The sequence below is a fragment of the Camellia sinensis genome, chromosome 4, assembly GCF_055761805.1.
Source record: "Camellia sinensis isolate YWXY chromosome 4, ASM5576180v1, whole genome shotgun sequence".
In the NCBI taxonomy this organism is placed as follows: domain Eukaryota; kingdom Viridiplantae; phylum Streptophyta; class Magnoliopsida; order Ericales; family Theaceae; genus Camellia; species Camellia sinensis.
In genome coordinates, this window is record NC_138964.1 from 98,202,529 (window position 1) to 98,225,610 (window position 23,082).

Below are 23,082 nucleotides of genomic sequence, written 5' to 3' on the forward strand. Positions count from 1 at the left end.
CAAACATGCATGCAATCTTTTAACTCCAATTCCATTTCAAAAGATGCAAATAGTGTCTATTCTCATAAAGCTCAACAATACCAAGCTTGCATATATGATCAAACTTCCAATCTTGTTTAATTGGCATGCTACATGCTAGATTATGCAAACTTATGGCAATTGATAGCAATTCTATGCATGCATGACCATAACTCATCAAGATCAACACAACTCATGATTTAGCTTACCAATTAATCTTGAATTCACAAATCACAAGCTCAATCTTAAGAATTTGGGGTTGATTACTCACCTAAGAGCTTTAATTCTCACAATCTATGGTAGATTCTCGAGTTGGACTTCAAATTCACAAGCCTTCAAGCTCAACTTCGATTCTCCTACACTATCTCTCTCTCTTTAGTTCGGCCTCTCCCTCTCTCCTAGAGTGATTTCAGCAAGATGAAATAAAAGAGAGGTATTGAGTGTATAAAGGCCCCCACTCAACACATTATTATATTATAAAACAATTAGACACCTAATTCATTAATTAAATCAACTAATTCTGATGTAAATCAATTTCCAATCAAATTTCACCGTAGGCTTTAAAAATTACGCTAATCACAATGGCGTAATCAATTTCAGGTTCCGTGGCTGATAAGGCCTTTAATTTAATTTCCAAAGCAGATAGTCAAACAGATATTCCTACGGTGAACAGATAGAAATTCAAAACCACATATTTTCACATAATGGCACACAAAATCATATTAAACACATAATCATACTCATATTAAGGACCAATTAACATATTACGGAATAGGGATATCACAGTACTAGGTGAGCATTTTTATAAGTTTTAGCATATTGCATATGTGTGTTCCTTATCATATTGCATATGTGTGTTCCTTATCATATATGTTGCTACATCATGAAGCTAAGTGCTTGAGTGAGATATCTATTTGAATGCCAGTAGATGGTGGTTGTGTTGTTTATTTTGGATTGTAGTGATTCTTATGTTGCATATTTTATCTAAGAAAAACCCTTTTCAAAACATATGAAGTCAGAGCATAACCAAAATTAATGGCACAATCTATATTTGCCTGCCACAGATAGTAATGGTAGTATTATTAATAATCAGAATATGGATATCCATTGATTATAAAAACCACATTATGACTTAGTAGAGGCCGATCTTTGATCGGGTGAATGGGGTGCTCAATTAATGACATTTCCCTCTTATACTTAACTTCCCAGACTGAGACACTTTGGTTATGACGAACAGTTAGGGAAGTTTATTACTATTTGTATTATAATTATATTTTATTTAAATTATACATATATCACTACAACAAAGCTAACTTTTTACGGCATTATGTTTACGGCATGCATTACTACATGTCGTAGTTAGTACATTCTACGACATTTTTTTTTGTGCAAGTCGTTAATGTTTTGTCAATAACAGTATACATATCATGTAAGTCGTTGATTAATATATTTATAGCATGCAAAAGTATGCCGTAAAAAATGTATATTTTTATGACTTACAAAAATATGTTGTAAAATATTTACACTTAAGACGACATACATTTCATGTTGTAAAATATTATAACTTTACACGACATGCTAATGAATGTCGTGAAAACTTCTTCAAAAAAAAAAATTCAATCTAATTTTTTTACGACATGCAAAAATATGTCATAAAAAATGTATATTTTCACGGCATATATCTCGTAAAATATTAAATTTTATATTTTTTTGAATTTAGTGATTTGTTTAGAAAATTAAAAAATATTTTCCTTCTAAGTATATGTAAATTATTTGAATTTAAAAAGTAAAAAAAAAAATTATTTGAAAACTTACGTCACACTCCCTCTCATTCTAGATCCATACTTGTTTTTGTCCCAAACCCTCTCATTCTCTAGAAAAATTATATTTTAATTATAAATAATAAAAAAAAAATCTAGATGTTCTAAAATATTTATAAATTTTTAGTAGATATGAGAAATTTTTAATTTTTTTTCCCAATAAACTAGATATTCTAGTTAAACTTGATTTTTTTTAATGCAAAAATAATTTATATACTTTCATGGCTTGCAAAAATATGCCGTGAAATATTTATGTTTAAGATGACATGTATTTTACGTTATAATATATCATAATTTTACACGGCATGCATTAGTATGTAGTGAAATTTCTTACTAGAAATTTAAAAAAAAAAAAAAATTATTTTCACTCTCAAAAAGTCATAATCTTATAAATGAATAAGTATTTTTTTAATTTTTTTTACCAAATTATATTTTAATTATAAATAATAAAAAAAAAACAATTCTAGATGTTCTTAAATATTTATAAATTTCTAGTAGATATGACAATTTTTTTATTTATAAAATCTAGTAGATATTCTATTTATAATGTACAATTTTTTAATTCAAAAATAATTTATAATTAACTTATGCTTAAAATCTAAAATTTTTTATTTCAATTTTTATTTACTTATTAATATTGTTAAAGTTACACATTCTTTACTTTCCAGATTTTTTTTTTATTAGTATTGTTTTTGCTTATTAATTTTCTACGTCACACTATTAATACATGAGTCAAACCCAGATTGGGGTAATTTGGTTTGATATGGTGATATGTAATCTTCTCCTAATATTGGATCTCTTTCTTTCTTTCTCTCTCTCTCTCTCTCTCTCTCTCTCTCTCCATCGGCATCTGTGAACTTGTGAACGAAGATCAATCGAAAACGACACCATTGATTGCCTCTTTCTCCTCCATTCCGATCTCTCCTCTCTCATTCACCCAGCAACTAATTCGTACTTCTAGAGAGAGAAATGAGATAGCAATTTCATATTTGATCGAACATTGGTTTGGAGGAAATCGAAACCCTTAGATTTGTCTGAAATTGTTGTGTTTTGTTGCTTTGTTTCTACATTGATTCACTGATAAGATCTAGGATTGTATTTTTTTTTTTTTTGATTTCATTGATTCACAAATTGAAGTTCATTGATTCACTGCTAAGATAGCAATTATTATTATTATTATTATTATTATTTGAATTTCTCTGCATTCTCCATTCCATTTCTAGGTCTGTCTATCTTGATTTTGCTTGGTTGCTTCTTATTTGTTATTGTAGTGTAGTGTGAATTTTTGTGTGTATGCTCATCTTTTGTTATATGATTTCAATTTGTGTTACTATTAGCTATATATTACTTTGAATCAATTTTTCCAAACTCTCGTTGAGTATTCATGCCAGAAGAACTCAGCAAGGCCAAGCAAAATTCAGAGAATGTATACAGAGCCTTGATTTAGGGCCATCCTTTGAATTAACGACTTCTTAGTTTGTCCTCTATTGGCTACTACCACCTTTAGAATTAATGCTTATGTTAGCATCCTAACAGTGAATTGGAATGAGCATTCATTCTATTTCATTTGCACTTTCATTCCATTTCATCATACCAAACATAAATGTGAGAACACACAAAAAATAAATAAATAATCTAAATATGCCAAAATGACATTTGCACCAATAGAGCAACATGGTCATAATTTGGCATTTCATTACTCATAATAGTTTTGACATTGTAATCTAAGACATTTGTAGAATATTATCAAAATTTGACAGTTTGATACTATAACATACTAAATTATAACTTTATTTCATTTTGGTAATGCCCAATGAAGTTAGTCTAAACTGGTCATTTAAGCAGCCAACAGGTTATCAAACATGAGTAACTCCATTCCAATAGCAAGAAATAATCTGAAATGTGCCTATATTCCACCAACAACAAACATTAATCATAACTTTAAAATCCCAAGTAGTTGATTCCAAATAAAAAATAAAAATATTATAGCACAAGTTATCCAAAACCTCAAACCATAACCCTAAAGAACTTCATATAGTAACACTGTCTAAGGCTTTGTTTGGGAAGTGGCTAAATTAGTCAAAAAGGCACCATAAAAAGTCAACCTATTTTTTTTTACTTTTTTGTATTTCTTTTCGTAAAAAGTCAAAGAACCATAAAAAAACAAATTCTCAAACAAACCTTAAGTACTCTTATCAGCTTTTGTAGCAGTAGCAGTAGCAGTAGTTTGACCCCGAAACCTCCTCCTTACAAAAGAGACCAAGCTTATAGCCAAGAGGGGCATCACGGAGAACCATAATGACATGGCCAATGTGTTGGTGGTTACCACCACCATGAGGATGCTCCACCCGATTCATAGCAACACCACAAACCTTGGGCCAACGGTTCAAATAGACTCTATACTTGTGATCTGAATTTCCGATGGAGGCTTGATCCTAAATAAATAGGAAAATGGTCAAAATAATGTTTTAAGATGTATAAAGATTGTCAGAACTTGACTATTTCTCAAATCTCATTTTTGGGATTTAGCAAATTTCTTGTAATCTACTAAAATTAGTGACACCACCAGGTACAAGATAGTTAAATTAAAAAAAAAATTAAAAAGTTTTATAAAGCCAAATAGGAGGTTTCTCTTTTTATTTTTATTTTTTCCTTTTGAGCTTTAAATTAGAAATTTTATGCAAACAAAAAATAAGGACAAAATTTGACAAGTAACAGAGCAATTACCTACTTCTTGAGTGCATTACTTAAATTAGTTAATAAAGTTATGTAAAGCTTTATTAGATCTGGACAATTCTATTTTTGAAGAAGTTTCCATAGCCATCTGTGTTCTCTTTTTTGTTTCAAAAATAAAATTAAAAAGAAAAATCTGCACCTGAATCTCAGATGAGAAAGGAAGCCCATTGGCAGAGTTTGAAGAATATTCTATGGCCTAAGAAGCATGGACACGGACATGTGACACGACACAGATACGATATGGACGCACCGACACGTTAATTTTCAAAAAATATAGGATACGACACATGGTGGACATGCAAGAAATATATAATTTTATATATTTATTATATGTTATATATATGAATATGCCATTCAAATATGATAAAAAATGCAATATGACACTAATTCCTATAAATTTATATGATTTTTGTTTTATTATTGTACCTTAAGTTGTTTTGTTCAAACTTATAATTAGTTTCACATGTGTCTAATCGAATAGGCATGCGTGTTTAAATGATTGACACGTGTGTCTTTCAAGTGTCCAAAGAGTGTTCGGATCTTTACAAAAATTAAAAAAATAGGACACGTTTTGAAGAGTGTCGGACACGTGTCCTAAGAGTGTCGGTGTCCGACACAGATACGTCACCTTTTTAGAAGTGTCTGTGCTTCTTAGTCTATGGCTGAAGGAGAAGCGAAACATTATTGAGCTGGTACTTTCTTGAAGACAGCTTGTTTGTATGGGACTATTTGACATTTTTATACAGGAATACAGGAATTATTATAGAGCTATTTGATGGGGTTTATCTGTATATGTGCCCTATTGGAAATTATCAGGAACATGTTTGTCATCTTTTCACATTGGAATTGTCAAGGCAATATTATGCTTCAAATTTTCTTTCTGAGGCGTAAAAGAAAGCAATATAAATGCTTTTCCTTTTCTGTTTTTAGCAAATTTCTAAGATGAAAGATGCCCTGTTGTCTTGCATTCTTTAGTTAAAGGATATCATTGGAATAATGTTAAAAAATTTCAGCAAAACTTGGAAGTTCCAAGCTTCCATTTTGTCTAGCTTATAGCACTACCGGTGTAGGCCAAGTGGTACCTGGTTTGGCCACTTAACCTTGATTTCTGGGGAAAGAGGAAAAATTTGTCGGTGTTTGTCAGGTCATACACTGAGGTTTTTAGTATGTGGGTCATGTTTCTAGTTAAAAATCATGAAATAATAGTGTAATTTTTAAATTGTGTGCTCACCAAACCAAATGAATCTGTTGCCTTTATGTTTTTTTCTTCACAAAATTAATATAAACTATCATTACATATAGCACCTTTCATCTGTATACAGTGGAATATAGTTTTACATTCTAAATTACTGCAACACTGTTATCACAACTGTGTTTGCCTTTCAAGATTTCCCTATGTGTTGTGTTTCACTTTCATTCTATATGATGGTTTGTGCATTTATGATTCTTAATACCGGAAGATGATTGAGTTGGTTGTTCTATTTTGTTTTTGCTTGTTCTAGAGGCTGTGTTTTTTGAACTGGATTGGGAGTGGGAGTCTTCCTTCTTCTAGCTCTTAGAATCAGTGTGCCAAAGGTTGATTCTTGGAATATAGTTTTGGTTGTAAAACAAAAGCCAAAATTCATTTTTTGTGTATTTAAGAATCTGATGCATCTATTTGCTTTTCTTTTCTTCTGTACTCTTTTTGTTTACTATTCAAATTTTCTGGAACAATGCATGTTTTCTTTGAAGGATGCAACTTTTTTATTTTACTTGGTCTTGTGATCTATAAGTTTTTGAACCATGTAAAATACAAATGATATATTCTTTGATTTGTAAGATACTAAATCTCACACACAATAAATCGGAAATAGAGCATAGAGTTCATGCTGTGATTGATAAGTTTGCAGAGCAAGGGTTACGATCTTTTGTAGTAGCTTACCAGGTACTATATTATTGTCATTATTTGCTGGCCATTCTCTCTACTATACTCAACACAGATGTCTTTTTGAATTAACTATTACTCAGTACGATTCATAGAGAGACAGGAGGAGCATATGAGGTATTGAGCAGTAGATACTTCATTTGCACAATAAAATCAATAAAAAGAGGGTAGTATCATCAAAAGTAAAACAAAAAAAGAGGGTAGTATCATCAAAAGTTACCTATCTAAAATGCATTAATCTGTGAGAATTTTATTATCCTTCCATAAGTTTCTCTGGCATGCTCTGTTATTACATTAAGTTAATTAACTCCATGCTTGCCTTTTGGAGTCAAGATTGCCCTTCAAGATATTCACCACATGCACTGTACATAGATGGAGTTAAAACCGAAATATGTTAAATAGGTTTATTGATGAATGCTAATAAATCTGGTGATTGCTTTTATGGGTAGGTCTTTGCTTTCAATTTTTTTTTTCTTTTCTTTCCTTGTTTTAACAAATGGTGGTCAGTTTTTATTTTGTTTATAAGTACCTAACTGTTATTAGTATTATTTTGGCTCTTCAGTTTCTATTCTATAATATTGATATGAATCATGGAGTACAATACACCATACACTATCATATTATAGCAACATCTGATGTAATATTCATTTGAAATATCAGTTATGCTTTTCAATCTTCTTCTCATTCTGCCTCTCAGATCTCTCCTTCTGTTTTTCCATTCATTTTAACTCAAATCACCTCTTTGATGGTTCAAAATGATCTGTTTCTCTCTTTATATTATACACTATCCATCTCTTTCAGGTATTTTTTTTCCTAATTAATGTTCTGTTTGCTTTCGAATTGCCATTGTTCTCTTTTTCTCTCTATTGCTTGTATGACATATAACAGTGTGTTGTGCAATTTGCAAGATCTGCTACTATTCTTTTCCTTCATCCTGACTCAATCCATCGCCTTTTGAGGTATATATATACATATATATGTTGTTGAAGCTATTGATTTTCTGTTCGTTTATGGAGTTTTTTTTTTTGTTTTTTGGTGATATCTTTTATTCTGGAATATGATTGCTGGATTGGGAGTGGGAGTCTTCCTTCTTCTAGCTCTTAGAATCATTGTGCCAAAGATTGATTCTTGGGATGTAGTTTTGGCTGTAAAACAAAAGCCAATTTTTTATTTTTTATTTTATTTATTTTATTTTATTTTTATTTTTTTTGTATTTAAGAATCTGATGCATCTATCTACTTTTCTTTTCTTCTGCACTCTTTTGTTTCCCATTCAAATTTTTTGGAACAATGCATGTTTTCTTTGAAGGATGCAACTTTTTATTTTACTTGGTCTTGTGATCTATAAGTTTTTGAACCATGTAAAATACAAATGATATATTCTTTGATTTGTTTTTGTTCTTTTATTTATGCAGGTTGTGTTTTTTTTTTCCCCGCAAGAAATTAGTAGGTGGAGTTGTATATTTAAAGTCATATTTTGGAAATTAGTGAATCATATGATTTGGATACCTTTCTTAGTTCGTACGTTTGTGAGGTTGTTATTAGCTTGATATGATAGAAGTTGAGGATGGAAGTTAGTATGCAGGTTGTTTGGTGTGTGGATGTTAGTTTTCTTTTCCTTATTTCATAGTTGTTGCTTCTGCTTGATTTGGTCACAAGTTGCCGCACTTTACAAGTTACTGCCATTGTTTGGAGGTGCATACGACTAGGCAAGGTTATGTTCTTATGTGTGTGTATATATATATATATTAAAAATAACTTTATATGGCATGCAAAATTATGTCGTGAGAAGTGTAATGATTTATGGCATGCAAGAAAATGTCGTAAAATATTATATACGGCATACAAAGTATGTCATAAATATATTAAAAATAACTTTTTACGGCATGCAAAATTATGTCGTGAAAAGTGTAATGATTTATGGCATGCAAAAAAATGTCGTAAAAGATTATATACGGCATACAAAGTATGCTATAAATATATTAAAAATAACCTTCTACAACATGCAAAATAATGCCATGAAAAATATAATGATTTATGGCATGTAAAAAATTATATACGACATATAAAGTATGCCATTAATGTTCAATTTATTGTTTTTTACAATTTTACTTGCATGCCGTAAATGATACTCAACTTTCTACGGCATGTCATATAACGGCATTTGTGTGCATGCCATGAAAGAGTTTTTACAGCATGCATTGCAAGCCGTGAAAATTCAATTTTATTGTAGTGTATGGTCCCTATACACCAGTATGAGTACTACGCCTACAGAGGATACAATCACTACAGCAGCCGAATTAGTCGCCTACCAAGATGTTAGTGAAGCCTTGGACAAATGGACAACCCCAAAAGTCAAACCACATACTATCAATAGGATAGGAGCCTTCACCTTTACCAGTAGAAAAATAATCAAAACTTTTGAGCATGCTGTATCTATACAGAATGATGATGAGATTATGTGTCTCCTTCACATACAGGACTTGTACCCATTTTTACAAAAGTATAAATATGTTCACAGAGCACTTGTCCAGATAGCATTTAAGCCTTTGACTTTACTTGGGCAAAATACCAGTATACAATGCATCATTTGAGATGGTAGATGTCTCAATTGGAGAGCATCTCTGATGGAAGCCATAGAAATCAATCTCTCTCATGGTCCAGTATATTTCAACATATACCCGAACCTATGCATAGCACTTATTGACCCTAATCTGTCAAAAGTCTTAGAGCTTAGAATCCTTTCTCTTGGATATAAGTATTTACTAGGATCACCACCTTTTACAGTAATCTCTAGGATTCATTTAAAGGTATTAACCACTCTGAATCCTTATACCAAAAAGTAGAGTGAATTAGGACACAGTTCTAATTGATACCAATCTTTTTGGTAGTCAAGTTGTTGTCCCAAAAATGATACCTCGGCAGAATATAACTTTTTCAAAAAGATGGCAAATTCCTAATGCTATACCAGTACGACCAATTGTAAGACAAACCTTAGATGATGTCATATACAAACACAAGGAGGTAATGTATACCTCACTTTTAATAGGCCAACTAGGCCATTATCCAGAAGCATGTCTAGTGCTAGTTTTCGAACTACTTCATCTTATCGAGTAGATCTACCAGATTCCTCTAGACAATCCGCTTCGGAACCTATAGAGTCTATGTTACAAGGAATGTCCTCCAGGCCTTCAAGTGATACAGCTCCCGAGAATCCTATAGATCCAGTTGTGCAAGGAATCCAAGGGATCTAATTTTTGAAAACCAAATACCACATGGAGTATATGAATCCAGAAGGCCTTATAGTACAACGGCCAGTGATATGAATTTTGAAGTTTAATAGATTTCACACCAGGAAGTGAAAATCGAAAAATCCTAATTCAGGACTATATTAATGCATTTACCTATGCATTTTACTACCAGAATCCCCCACGTAGCCATTCATGGTTTCTCCGAATTGTTCCAGATGTTCTAAAAAACGAGCTACCCAATTGGTTTGTCGTTTGGTGGGATAAATTCGGCCTCCAGTTTGAAATTTTTCTAGAACCTATCAGACAGGCTTTTAATGAATGGCAAATTGCCTACTGCCTTCCAGTATACAAGGACATTTCAATGTCCAAATCTGTTGTCCGTTTTGTCATTCGCTTTGGAATTCCATGGATATGGAAGTGGGATTTCCAATGTGATTACTAGAACAAAGTTCCACATCTCAAAAGAGTTTTCTTTGTAAAATGGTGGACAAAGGGACTTGATGCCCCTAAACAACAGCAGGAAACTTTACAGAAAATCCATGCTCATACCAAAGCATGCTAGGAGCCTGCTCCCAAATTACTCCCAACAACTCCAATTGTGAAGAATCCTTTTTTCCAAATTCAAACAGAATTATGACAAAGGTATCCAAATTTGTCAGAACAGGAATTAATCATCAAAAGTGTGGATTACATGAAGGAATAGAACCTTCAATCCCTCTCCAGTGATGATACCAGCATGTAGTCTGTTACTAGTAGCCAAGGGCCTAACCTAGAGACCAGGATGAAAATGAGTTTGCAGTACTTGCCGGCAAAGCTCATGACCCTGCAGACAATGAACCCAATCTTGGTCACTTTTTGGACTCAATGACTAGTTTCATTGCTGAAAAAATTAACAAAGAAAAGGACAGAAAAGGAAAAGGCAAGGTTGAGTGACCTTGTCTCCCATTAGCATCACTTTTCAGAAGCATCGGCACAAAGTGACAAAAACTAGTACAATTACTTTAGACAAAAGCAGATGCTCTGTCAGCCATTCAATACCAACCATACAGCTGTCCTCATAGCTGTTCACTTCAGGACAATAAAGATAAGGTGCTGAGTCATCATCAAATCAGCTGAGGATAAAGAAGATCGACTCCACTCCACAAGGACACGCCACATGTCCTCACCCTTATCTTATCTTTTATTTGTCTATAAAAGGGATGGCCTCACCCTTGTTGAAGGCAGAGTTTGTTATCAGAGTTCTATGTAAGATTTTATAAGTGTGCTTTCTCTCTCTCTCTCTCTCTCTCTCTCTCTCTCTCTGTACGCCTCTCCTATTACCTAATAAAGTTTGAAGTTTTGGTTGTAAGTATTTCTTTTCATATCTTTTAATGCATGCCTATGTGGACGTGCCCTCAGGCTTTATGCCACCACAGTTTGGACTCCCTTTTTGTGTCACGGTTCTTAATCTGAACCAAAGAGTCCAAATCCGGCAAATCGTTTTGAGAAAATAGATTTTTAGAAAAGAAGTGCCAAACATGGACTGCTTTGCCAGATACAGAGTCGCCACCTAAATATTTTATTTTGGGAGAATTTAGGAAATCCTGACTCATTTTCCTAAGGCCACGTGTCCATCATCACCAGAGTTGCCTCAGCTCGGGAACTTGGGTACGATTGGGGAATGTCAGCTATGAGCACCCCCTCTCGCTCGATCCGAAGATCGGCCTCTACTAATCATGATATCTTATTTTGAAAACGTTATGTGTTCTTAATCTGGTTTAATTAGCTAGAATTACTATGTGACGCGCACAACAAAACAAGTATAGACTAGATCGCCTAATTTGGAACAAAGCATCGCATATCCGTTTGTTTGGAAAATGTTTTGAAATTTGCTACTCGCGAGTAGGCTAAAACACGGATTTTGATGAGTTGTCCAACTCAAGCAATCCAACCTTCACCCATAGGCATTTAGGCAGTTCATATCACATAAGCATCTAGCCACATGGTAAGCATGCTGTCATGTTAACATTCACACTCGTGCGAGATGCTAAAGCACAAAATACTTACAGTGTACTCCAAGCCAAAACAAAGAATTCGTTAGCAATCAATGTATGATCCAAGTCCATGTTAAGTGCCTAATGCAACGCATACAGAATGCAATTAGGATAGGCTCGGCTAATCCTAAGGTGGCATGTGAAATGCAACCATTTGATGCACATATTCAAGTTAGATTTGAAATACTATGCAGTTAGTATGATGCGCCGAGCCCGATGCATGCAATACTGATGAATGATGCACGCATGCATAGCATAAGGATGCTAAATTAAATATGCCCTAGTACTAACCATCAAAGCAGGTAAGTAAAAGGGAGAAAGAAGTGGGGGTTGGAAGACATGCACACACGCACCCACACTTATTACAAATTTGCCCTCGCTCGGAGGGACCAAAAGAATAATACAAATTAATTAACCTACAAGCTAATTAAATATTACAGACCACTTAACTAGTTAAGCAAATTAACTAAGCTAAGAAAGCAGTAAAAGGTCTCGGAAGAGGGTCCAATGCACGCGTGCTCGGGTTTGCTCGAAAATCCGTCACCATGCACAAGTTGCATCTGTTTACCCTGCTCTGCTCCTCTGAAAATTTCACAACTCCCAAGGTATGCTCCATGGACACTGTAGAGTACCACCGGCCAAGGGGAATCATCACCGGCCATTGGTAATGGTCATCGACCATTGATTGATCTCTCGACCATCCATATTTGGTCGGTCGGCACTAAGGATGGTCGGCCGGCCAACGCTTCTTGTAGAAACCTGTTTCGATAGCAGCAAAGGACAAAACAGGGCATGGCAATGCATTTCAAGCAAATGTGTGCACCAACACATCCCCTATCATGTTTATGACTCAAAGGGACATGGTTCTCGATTCTCGGACCACCAATCGCGCATTTCAATGCGTGATGGCCCAAGAAACCAAGTATGCACTTTGATATCAAATGAAATGCAATGCACATAATCAAACAAAGAGGCCCAACCTCTATCACTTGATCAAGAGGCAAGGCATGCATGCCAATGCAATGCAACCTAGATATGTGGACTAAGTATGCAACATGAGCATAGGCACTAGCAATGCACAATGCGTATTAGGCATGCAACCTATACAAGCAAGCATGCAAGGTATGAGGCATCAATGCTAATCAACAAGCATATAAGATACAATGTGGATGTTCAAGCATGCAACCACACACAAGTATGCAACAACACACAAGGTGAGCATGCATTAACATGCAAGGGGTGGTCTTAAACTGATTTGGACAGCCATATACTAGGCCCAAAACAGTGGCCAAATGCTAAGAGAATGATGACCAAATAACATGCAAGCATGCATGCACACAGGGACCAACACTTAGGCATTGAAGAGTAACTCTCAAGCACACTTAAGAGGATGCAAACATGGACATATAGCATGCACATTAAGCTTTGAAAATCATGTTAAGAATGGTGCCAAACCAAGTAAACAAGATAGACATGGCATGCAAATAAAACCCAAAATCCAAGACAAGCCAAAGGGCTTAAATCTTGATCATGTGACATATGAAGCAAATGATCAAAATGAATCAAATCAATCCCAAATCATGTTAAGGCAAGCCCTAAAAACCACTTAGATGGCATCTAAATGATCTACACATGGAGGCATGCACAAGTGCTTAAACATGGAGTGTAAAACACAACCTCTTAAAGCATCAAAGGAGCATTAAATGCAAGCATGCGAGCTTGTTAAGTGGACTAAAATGACATGATAAGTGGTGCTAAACCACTAAAAATGATGCAAGTAATGCATGCTCATGGTTCATATACTTAAAGCCAACAAGCTAAAATGCAAAGGGGCTATACGAAGCATGGAAAGCATGGCTAAGACAACCTACATCAGACCTTAAGCATGGCAAAACAAGCCTAAAAGCTTCACAAAGCTTGGCCAAAACAAGCGAGCATGGTAATCTACATGCTAAGTACATGTTAAGGCAAAATGATGGCATTACATGACATGTATGCAAGGCATGCAAGGTGTGTTTAAACCAACATGAAACAGAGGTAATATATGGCAAAATATTGCCAAATAACAGTTAAGGCATGGCCAACATGGACCTAAACTAGGTGCTCACACATGAGGCAAAAATGGCCCTTTTTAAGGACAACAAGGAGAGGGGGTGACCCTCTCCTTCTTAGGACCCTAAACCACCATCCTCACCACTGAAATCTCTCAAGATTTCAGTGGTGAGAAGGGCCAAACAAGGTGGTCCCAGAGCTCACCAAAATGGCACAAAAATAGAGCCCAACAAGGCTTAAGAGGGGTCAAACAACCCCAAAGCTTAAAAAACCCTTAAACAACTATTTAGAGAAGGCAAAAACAAGGCTTTTATATGTTATACACAAAGTCTAAAAACAGTCGCAAGATAGGCAAAAAGACTATGCAAATGTGGGGTAAAAAGGGGTAAGTTCTTACCCTTGTTGACCTTCTTCAAGAATGATGCTCCAGCTGGTCCTCAAAGCTCAAAACCAGTCAAGAACACCCAGAACAGCCCTCTAGCCCCTCAGCAACCAAGAGAAGGTGTAGAACTAGGTGTTTGTACACAAAAGTAAGACAAAACACACACAAGACAAAAGAGAGAGAAATATAGAGATAGGATAGAGACATTATGACCTAACCCTAATATCAGAACTCCTCTGGCTTTTTTTTTATAACCCTAATGGAGGGAGAAGAGGCCTCCTCTTATAGAGCTTCCCTCTTGCAAAGCTTCTCAAGTAAGCTAGTCAAGAGGGAGATCCCTCCATACACGTGTATGGAGGGGAACGAAGTGTATGCCAGCTAGCACAGCTGGCATAAAAATATCTGCAAAAGCAGATGAACAGTGGTCGGCCAGTCAAAAATGCAATTTGACCAAAATAGATGGCCAGTCGACCATCTAGAGTGCCGGTCGGCCAAACATTTGGCCGATGGCAACAAGACACAGCCGGTGGCCTCAAGCCATGGCCGGTGGAGTGTGGAGATGGCCAAGAAGGCATTCCCTGCCCTCCAAAGCAAAAACACAAGTGTTTGGTGCAAGACCAAACACAAAACAGTCGAGTCGAGAGATCCTGAGGCAAGGCGCGTAGCCGAGACCTCCGGGAACTCAAGACGAACACAAACAAGGATGATCACTGAGTGTTCAAATGGTGACGTCCAAGTCTTGAGGACGGTCAAAAATGGGGTGTCTACAGTTGCCCCTCTTTGACAGAACTCGAAAGTCATAAAAATGACGGGAGTGAATGTCAAAGCCCAGAGACGACCCATTTTTGACAAGGCCGAAGACTTAGACAAAGTATGCAAGACAATAAAGATATGCGCCCGGAGGTAGGGGCAAAATACAACTGACAATGCAAGAAGCTGAGCATAACTTATGATCGTGCAAAGAAAAGCTGTAACGAAGCACATACATGCGACAGTTTTAAGCAATCAAACACAAATCTAACTACATTATGATGCAGAAAGGATGTAAGAGAATTATGCAATTCTCGATACATCTCACGCGGAGGATACAATACCTGCGCTGTTCGTCTGGTTGCACCAGCTTCAAATGAACCGTACATACAATATCGTGCCTGAAAGAGAAAGAAAACTCAACAGGTACAATATCGTTAGCAACATGCGTAATAATGCAATCGAAAGCTGTGCGACAACGTGAATATAGGATTTAAGGTCTCTTTAGACCAAGGGGTGCACAAACAGTGCGATGATATGCGATTGAATCTAATGTAATGCAAATGATATGCAAAATTACAAAATAAATGTAAAAACAATGCAAATAATATGCAAAACATGTAAAACTATGTATAAACAATGCAAACGATATGCAATGCAATGAAATTGAATCATGACCTAATCATGAGCAGTTCAAAACCACACAAATGTCAAATAGATTGATGGAGATGTAAAGTTCGTCTGCTATAGAAAAGGTGCCGCAACCCTCAAACCAGCATACCAGCGTGGAATAGGCGCGTACACATGCAGAACTATGAGTGATGTAGACGGACACAAGAACAAGTAATTGGGTGGAATGACATGAGTGGGGAAATGACCCGCTAATGAAAGAACAATGATCCTAAATGCTGGACGCAACAAATTACACTACAATGTAATATACACATTGGATATGGCGCGCGGGCCAAACCAAATCTTGCCTAGGAAAGGCATGTACACAAACAAACCGCATCTAACACAGAAATGGTGCCGCAACCCTCAAACCACAATATCAGCAGTGAAATAGGCGCATACACATGCAGAACTGTGCTTTAACGCGAAAAGTATGGGCACATACCAGACCAAGCTCAACATGGAAAGGCGCAAGCCATAGATGAATGTGATGTAGTGGATGCATGCAAGCTACAATGCAATATATACAATATGCAATGGATGGGTAGGATACAATGGATAAGGCGAATAAGGCACGCGGGCCAAACCAGATCTTGCCTAGGAAAGGCATGTACACAAACAAACCGCGTCTATCACAGAAAAGGTACCGCAACCCTCAAACCACAATATCAGCAGTGGAATAGGCGCGTACACATGCAGAACTGTGCTTTAATGTGAAAAGTATGGGCACATACCAGACCAACCTTAACATGGAAAGACGCAAACCGTAGATGGATGTGATGCAATGAATGCATACAAGCTACAATGCAATATATACAAATATGCAATGGATGGATGTAAATGCGATATTTACAATGATGCATGACATATGCAATATTTGTAATGAAATTCATGACATATGCAATGTATACAAGGGATGCATGACATATGCACTATCTACAATGAATGCATGACATATGCACTACTTACGATGCAATGCATGACATATGCACTATTTGTTGTTTTTTTTTTTTTTTTTTGTTTTTTTTTTTTTTTTTTTGTTTTGTTTTTTGAATGCATGACAATGCATGATGAAGGGAAAATGCATGATAATGCACTTTTTTGAAATGCAAATGATGCATGTTTTTGTTGTTTTCTTTTGAAATGCAAATGATGCATGTTCATTTTTTTTTTTTTTTCAAATGCAAATGATGCATGTTGTTTTTGTTGTTTTCTCTCTTTTTTTTGAAATGCAAATGATGCATGTTGTTTTTGAAATGCGCGACAACGCGCAGCTTTTGAGATGCATGAAAATGCAAATGAACTTGGAATGCGCGACAACGCGCGGCTTTTGAAATGCATGTGAACTCGAATATGCGACGACGCGCGTCGCTTGAAATGCATGGTAATGCGTGTGGACTCGAATGCGCGACAACGCGTGTTGCTTGAGATGCATGATAATGCATGTGGACTCGAATGCGTGACAGCGCGTGTTGCTTGAGATGCATGAAAACGCATGTGAGCAGTGCACATCAATGTAAGTTGTGCTTGTTATGACGTATGTAGGCATACGAAAACCAAAGGTTTTGCACGTTTCGAGGATTTAGGGTCTCCTAGACCGAGTGTGTTTAAGGTCTCGCCAGACCGGGCATATTTAAGGTCTCGCCAGACTGGGCGTATTTAAGGTCTCGCCAGACCGGGCATATTTAAGGTGCAAAACAATGCAAGTAAAGTATGCAAATGCAAGACAATGCATGTGGGGGCAACTTTCGAATCTTGAAAGAGACAAAAGGATACAAAAAGGATACACCGCATCTGTATTCAGGCGCCAAGCACAGAAGACATGGTTTGAGGTCGAAACGGAGATCGGCTGAGCTTCAGAAATGCACTTTCTTGCACTGTCTTGAGCAATTGAAGGCCTTAAAACTGCACTTATGACCCAAAAAAAGGTTGTAGAAGGCTCACCGGCCATCATGGGAGGTCACCGGCTATCTACCGGCCATTAGAAAAGGCTACCGGCCAAATATTTGGCCGACCGGCCAACAGTGTGGCCGACCGGCCAAACATGCCTGAATCGGGGCAGTTTGGTCCTTTGGCCTCGGGTCTTTAAATATAGGGCCTCTAGCCTTATATTTCCCACTTTTCCTTGGTCGAAATTTCTTCCTCTCTCTATCTAGAGTATTTTTCTTCCTTCGTTCTCCCATTTTCTTATGTTTTTGGCCCTGTTTCATTGTTCGATTCGCGTATACCTTCGCGTTTCGAACGTTTTGAACCGATTGAAACTTCGTTTCGGTGTCTCTTTTGCAATTTCCACCACTCGGGGCTTGTTTCCCTCAAGTTTTTCTTGATTTCCATGTCTTTTTCCACACTTCGGATTTTCCAGCCATTTCCTACCCTCTCGGGGTTGACTTTCTGTTAACTTTTCACATTCTCGCCCGGTTTTCCCTCTCCCGGCCATTTTCACACTTTCTTTGCGATGGCTGACGATATTTCACTGGGCGGGACTCCCCCGGATGATGAGATAGATCCCGAGGCCGAGCTCCTGCCCTTGAGCGTTCGCCCGTTCGACCCGGCGACCTACCGGCCGATGATTCACATACTGCCTCCGGACGGACTTCGCCAGTTCCGAAGTTTGATAGGACGGTGCCTCCAGAGCTTCTCCTGCGCGAGCCGAAGTCACATTTATCACATGGCGCTTCCGAGATATACTCTCCCCCATTTTATTTTCTGTAATGTAGAACACTTAACTGCCATAGTTGATTCTGCTCTTTAACTGCTTAGCCCGGATAAACCGATACACTATATGTTGTAGTTGACTGTGAATACACTTGCACTCGATATCTATTTAAATCTGGACACGTGCACACACACTTCATTTGCCTTGAACCACTCAAACACACTGGCACATCACATGTTGTAGTTCACTGCGAGCACACCGGCACTCGGTACCTATTTGAATCTGAACATGTGCACACACGCTATATCTGTACTGAACCACTCAAACGCACTGACAAATCATATGCTGTAGTTCCCTGCTAGCACACCGGCACCCGATGTTTGTTTGAACTTGAAAATGTGCACGCACGCTATATTGCCACCAATTCTGAATACTCTTCAAAACTGTACAGTTTATATCGCTTCGCAACTATTTGCTTTTGAACAGGGAGATTCCCATATTGTCCGCGGGTATGGGAATGTTGCCGCCAGGGATTGGTACATGGAGTTACTGGACGCAGTCCGTCACATTATCGATCAGGCGGGCTTTGGCGCCTTCTACAGAGGACTTTCTCGGCTTACTGCGAGCAGACCTCTCCTTGCTGCTCTAGCGGAGAGGTGGTGGGACACCACCGATTCATTCCACCTCTCTATCGTGGGAGACATGACGATGACTCCCTATGACTTCTCGATGCTCACCGGCATCGGGGTAGGGGGTGATCCTATCCTCTTCGACACAGAGATGGATGAGTGGTACGCTGCCCAGATACACTTGCTTGGCACTCAGCCGCCACTTGCTCGGGCGGGATATGTGCGATATTCGTGGTTTGAGAGCCACTTCCGGGATCAGGCGTCGACCACTCGGTCAGGGGAGGAGCAATACGCATGCAGTTTCCTCATGTTTCTGCTGGGGACGACCATTTTTGACAATCGGGCGATCACTGTGCCCCTCTGCTTGCTGAGCGCTCTAGTGGACGTGACTAGGATCCTGCGCTATGACTAGAGTGGAGCAGCCTTGGCCACACTCTACGGGCACATGAGCTCAGTCTCCCGTTGTAGTGGGCAGTTGCTCGGAGGTTATTGGCGAGCTTGGGAGGTACATCTCTTTCTTTGTTTTACATTTCTGCCTTTACATTTCCTATACTCTGTATACTGCACATACTGTGGTTTGCTTCACGTTGACTGTATACTGCACACGGCACACATATACTCTGCTTTACACTAACTGTACACTGCACACACTGTACACTCTGCCACAATACACTGTACCATACACTGCCTTGCTATTTCTGCTTTTATTCTGCATTCTGCTTTATCTGATAAGCGTACTGGTATTTGCTCTATAGTTGTGGGTCTACGCCTACTTTCCGAGACTCGCCTCAGTGCCTGACATGGAGACCCCTCTTGGCGTTCCATTCTCCCGCCATTTCGATGTGAGGTGTGTGCGGAGACCCCGGGAGACGTTTATATTCTTCCGTCGTTACTTCGACACCATCACCCCCGTAGAGGTACGTTTAGAACTTGCAGTTCATTTAAGCCTCACTTTGCACTGTATTTTCCATAACAGTAAATAACAAACTGGGTTTCATTTACAGATCACCTGGCAGCCTTGGGCTCCATTGCCAGCCGAGATTCGGGATCGATTTGCCGGTGCGGAGGAGACTGCCCGCTTCAGGCTTCTGCTGGAGGGCCCGGTCTGTCGGGCCTGGTACCTGGGTGAGCGTTTCCTACGCCAGACCTTGGGTTTACCGGAGCAGATAGTCCCGGTTCACCCTCCTGAGCATATGAGGGATACCAAGAGGTTTACTCCTGAGCAGATGGCCGACTATACGATCGGCTGGGACGTGACATGCTTCAGAGGCATAAGCGACTACTCAGAGTACGTCAGGACGTATATCATGCAGCCTTTGAGTAGTGGCCGCCGAGCTAAGAGGGGGGGACCTGCGGCATCGGTAGCTGGAGTAGGGGCAGGGACATCGAGGATGGCTCGAGTCCGTGGTAGGAGTGGAGCTCAGAGAGGATGGGGGGCTAGTTGGCCAGCACTGCCTACGACGATACATGCAGAGGGTGGGGTGGGGCGACTTACTAGATCCCCGTCGCTCCTCCTCCGGCTGATCATGAGTTAGTCGGTTTCTACGACTTGCCTCCATTATGTACTTCTGCATTTTGCATCGCCATTTCATTTCATTTCGTTTGATATTTCGCGGAATATTGATACTTCTAACACTTTTGCAAGCCTCTTCTGAGTACACTCACCAGGTCCTAGAGCTGACCGCCTCCGTGATGGGGATGCTCCAGCAGAGCCTCAACCTTCTGGCAATTTACAGCATTCCGGTATGTTTCTCTAGCCGCGGTCTCAAACCATACATAAACTGTTTCACATATCTGATGCACAACACAACACTGGATACACTGCCCTCACGGCATCTGACATACTGTAGCCCACAGACTGTTCACAACACTACTCGCGGCATTCATACATTGTACTCATACATTGCATTCTGCACTGACATACTGCTCACAGTATTCACACACTATACTCATACATTGCATCCTGCACTGACATACTGCCTACGATATTCACACACTGTACTCATACATTGCATCCTGCACTGATATACTGCCTACAGTATTCACACACTGTACTCATACACTGCATTCTGCACTCGTACCCTGCTCACAGTATTTCACACACTGTATTCATATACTGCATTCTGTAGCATACTGATGCGTTTGCCATTTGTACTTTTCAGCATCCCTTCCAGATTCCTACTGTAGGAGGTGCTCCAGCTGGACCATCCATTCCTGTTCGAGGGGGAGATGGAGAGGGCAGAGTATACCCCCGCACCAAGGCGGGGCGCACTCATGTTGGGAGTAGCTCACGGGCACCAGTCCCCGATGACGATGAGTCTGAGGCGGAGACGGAGGTGGAGTCATTTGAAGAGGAGATTGGAGATGGCACTGACTCGGGTTCAGATGACGGCGCTGATGATGATGCTCTTGGACCTTCGTCCAGGAAGAGGACGAGGACAGACCCCTAGGCCTGAGGCCACTTGACATTGTTCCAAATTTTGCTGCTTTTCTTTTTTCTTTTTCTTTTGTACTTTTTTTGCTGGTAGCTAGAGTACCTTGTACTGCCGCGAGCAGGTTTTCTTTTGTTTTCTCCAAAACTTTGTACTTGAAAAAGATAATGAAATGAAACAAAGCTTTTTGTCTAAAAAATTGTTACATCTGTACATTTCAAACTCTACATCGCATTGCATCATATTACACCTAAATGTGAATGAGATTGATCCTTTGTCTAAAAATCAAACACTTGCATTGCAATAACCAGGTAATGGGTTGGCCAATAGCAAAACAACTCGAACAACCACTGCTCAGTCGGAACACTCGGCTCATACTCTGTCGGGGATTAATTTGCATACAACGAATCCTGAACAAACAGTCCAACATGAAAAGACAGAATACGAAGGTGGGATCAGTTGAAGTTGAAGCACACTCAGATGCAACCTGAAACCCAAAAGCTTCAGAGAGGCCCCGGTTTTTCTGTTCACACTTATCAGGGGTGGACCCTGCAATTGCATGAAAGAACCAAATCACGTTTTTGTACAAATGTGGAGAATGACACAGCACTCTGAGCACAAAACGATTTGGGAAAAGGGTTTTCAATCGGGTATTGAGCTTACGACTGAACACAGTGAAAAAGACTCAATAAAGAAAACAAAAGGCACATAGCCTAAACACATCGAGACACGCTCAGAACCGACTTATAACAAGAGTTGAGACAGGCAAAACGAAAGACACGATACACAGACACGTTTAATGGAGACGGGAGACCTCAGATCACGAGGAGCTAGTTTCTCTGGGTAATGTTTCCCACCCTTTCTCATTTGTGTGATTCTCGCATCACTCGGCCCTCAGGCTCGATTTTTTTTTTTCAAAACCCTTTCGCTCACTTTTCTCTCGACTTGCACCTCTCTATTCTTCACTCTCTCATTTTTTTTTTATCCCTCCCCAGATATGGTCGGTGGATAAACAAGAGGTAATGGGTTCAAGCCCAACGCTGTTACCTCACGGCTATTTCTTCTGGTGACATTCAGTCGATGTTCTGGATGAAGGAGTGGGGCATCTTAATCCACCCCAATTCATGCTTCGCACTTGGTTTGATACCTCGTTGCTCGGAGGATGTTGGGAGCTTTCAGCCCTTTATAGATAGTTCCAGTTGTGCTCTTTTGGCAAGTATGTTGATGACCCGGGAAAGACAGAACACCTGACTCAACTGTGCCCCTAGTTCATCATTTTGACCATTTTTTGTTTTGGTTTTCTACTAAAACAATTTTGACCAAAATTAGAGTCAGATTAACATACTTGTTCAATTTTCTGATTTAAAATCATGCAAGTTAGGTTGTGAGTACTGAAAATTTTCCTTTTTTGGGTCCAATAAATGGTCTAGTTTTGGAAAAATGAAATAGTTTTCGATAAAATAGTCAACCTCAGTAAAAATTTTCAAAAACTATTTTTGCAAACAATCAATGCTCAAAGAACACGGAACTTACTCTCGAGATGCACAACCTCGGATCGGAGGCAATGGAAAATTTCCCCTTGCTTTAAGGACGCTGCATGGCAACGGAAAGTTGCCCCCGGTTTGAACGGCGACTCATGGCAACGGAAAGTTGCCCCTTGTCTGGATAATGCCGCAGCATTTTGTAAACAGTCCTCATTAGTGATAATCACGACCAAACTCTCGGACA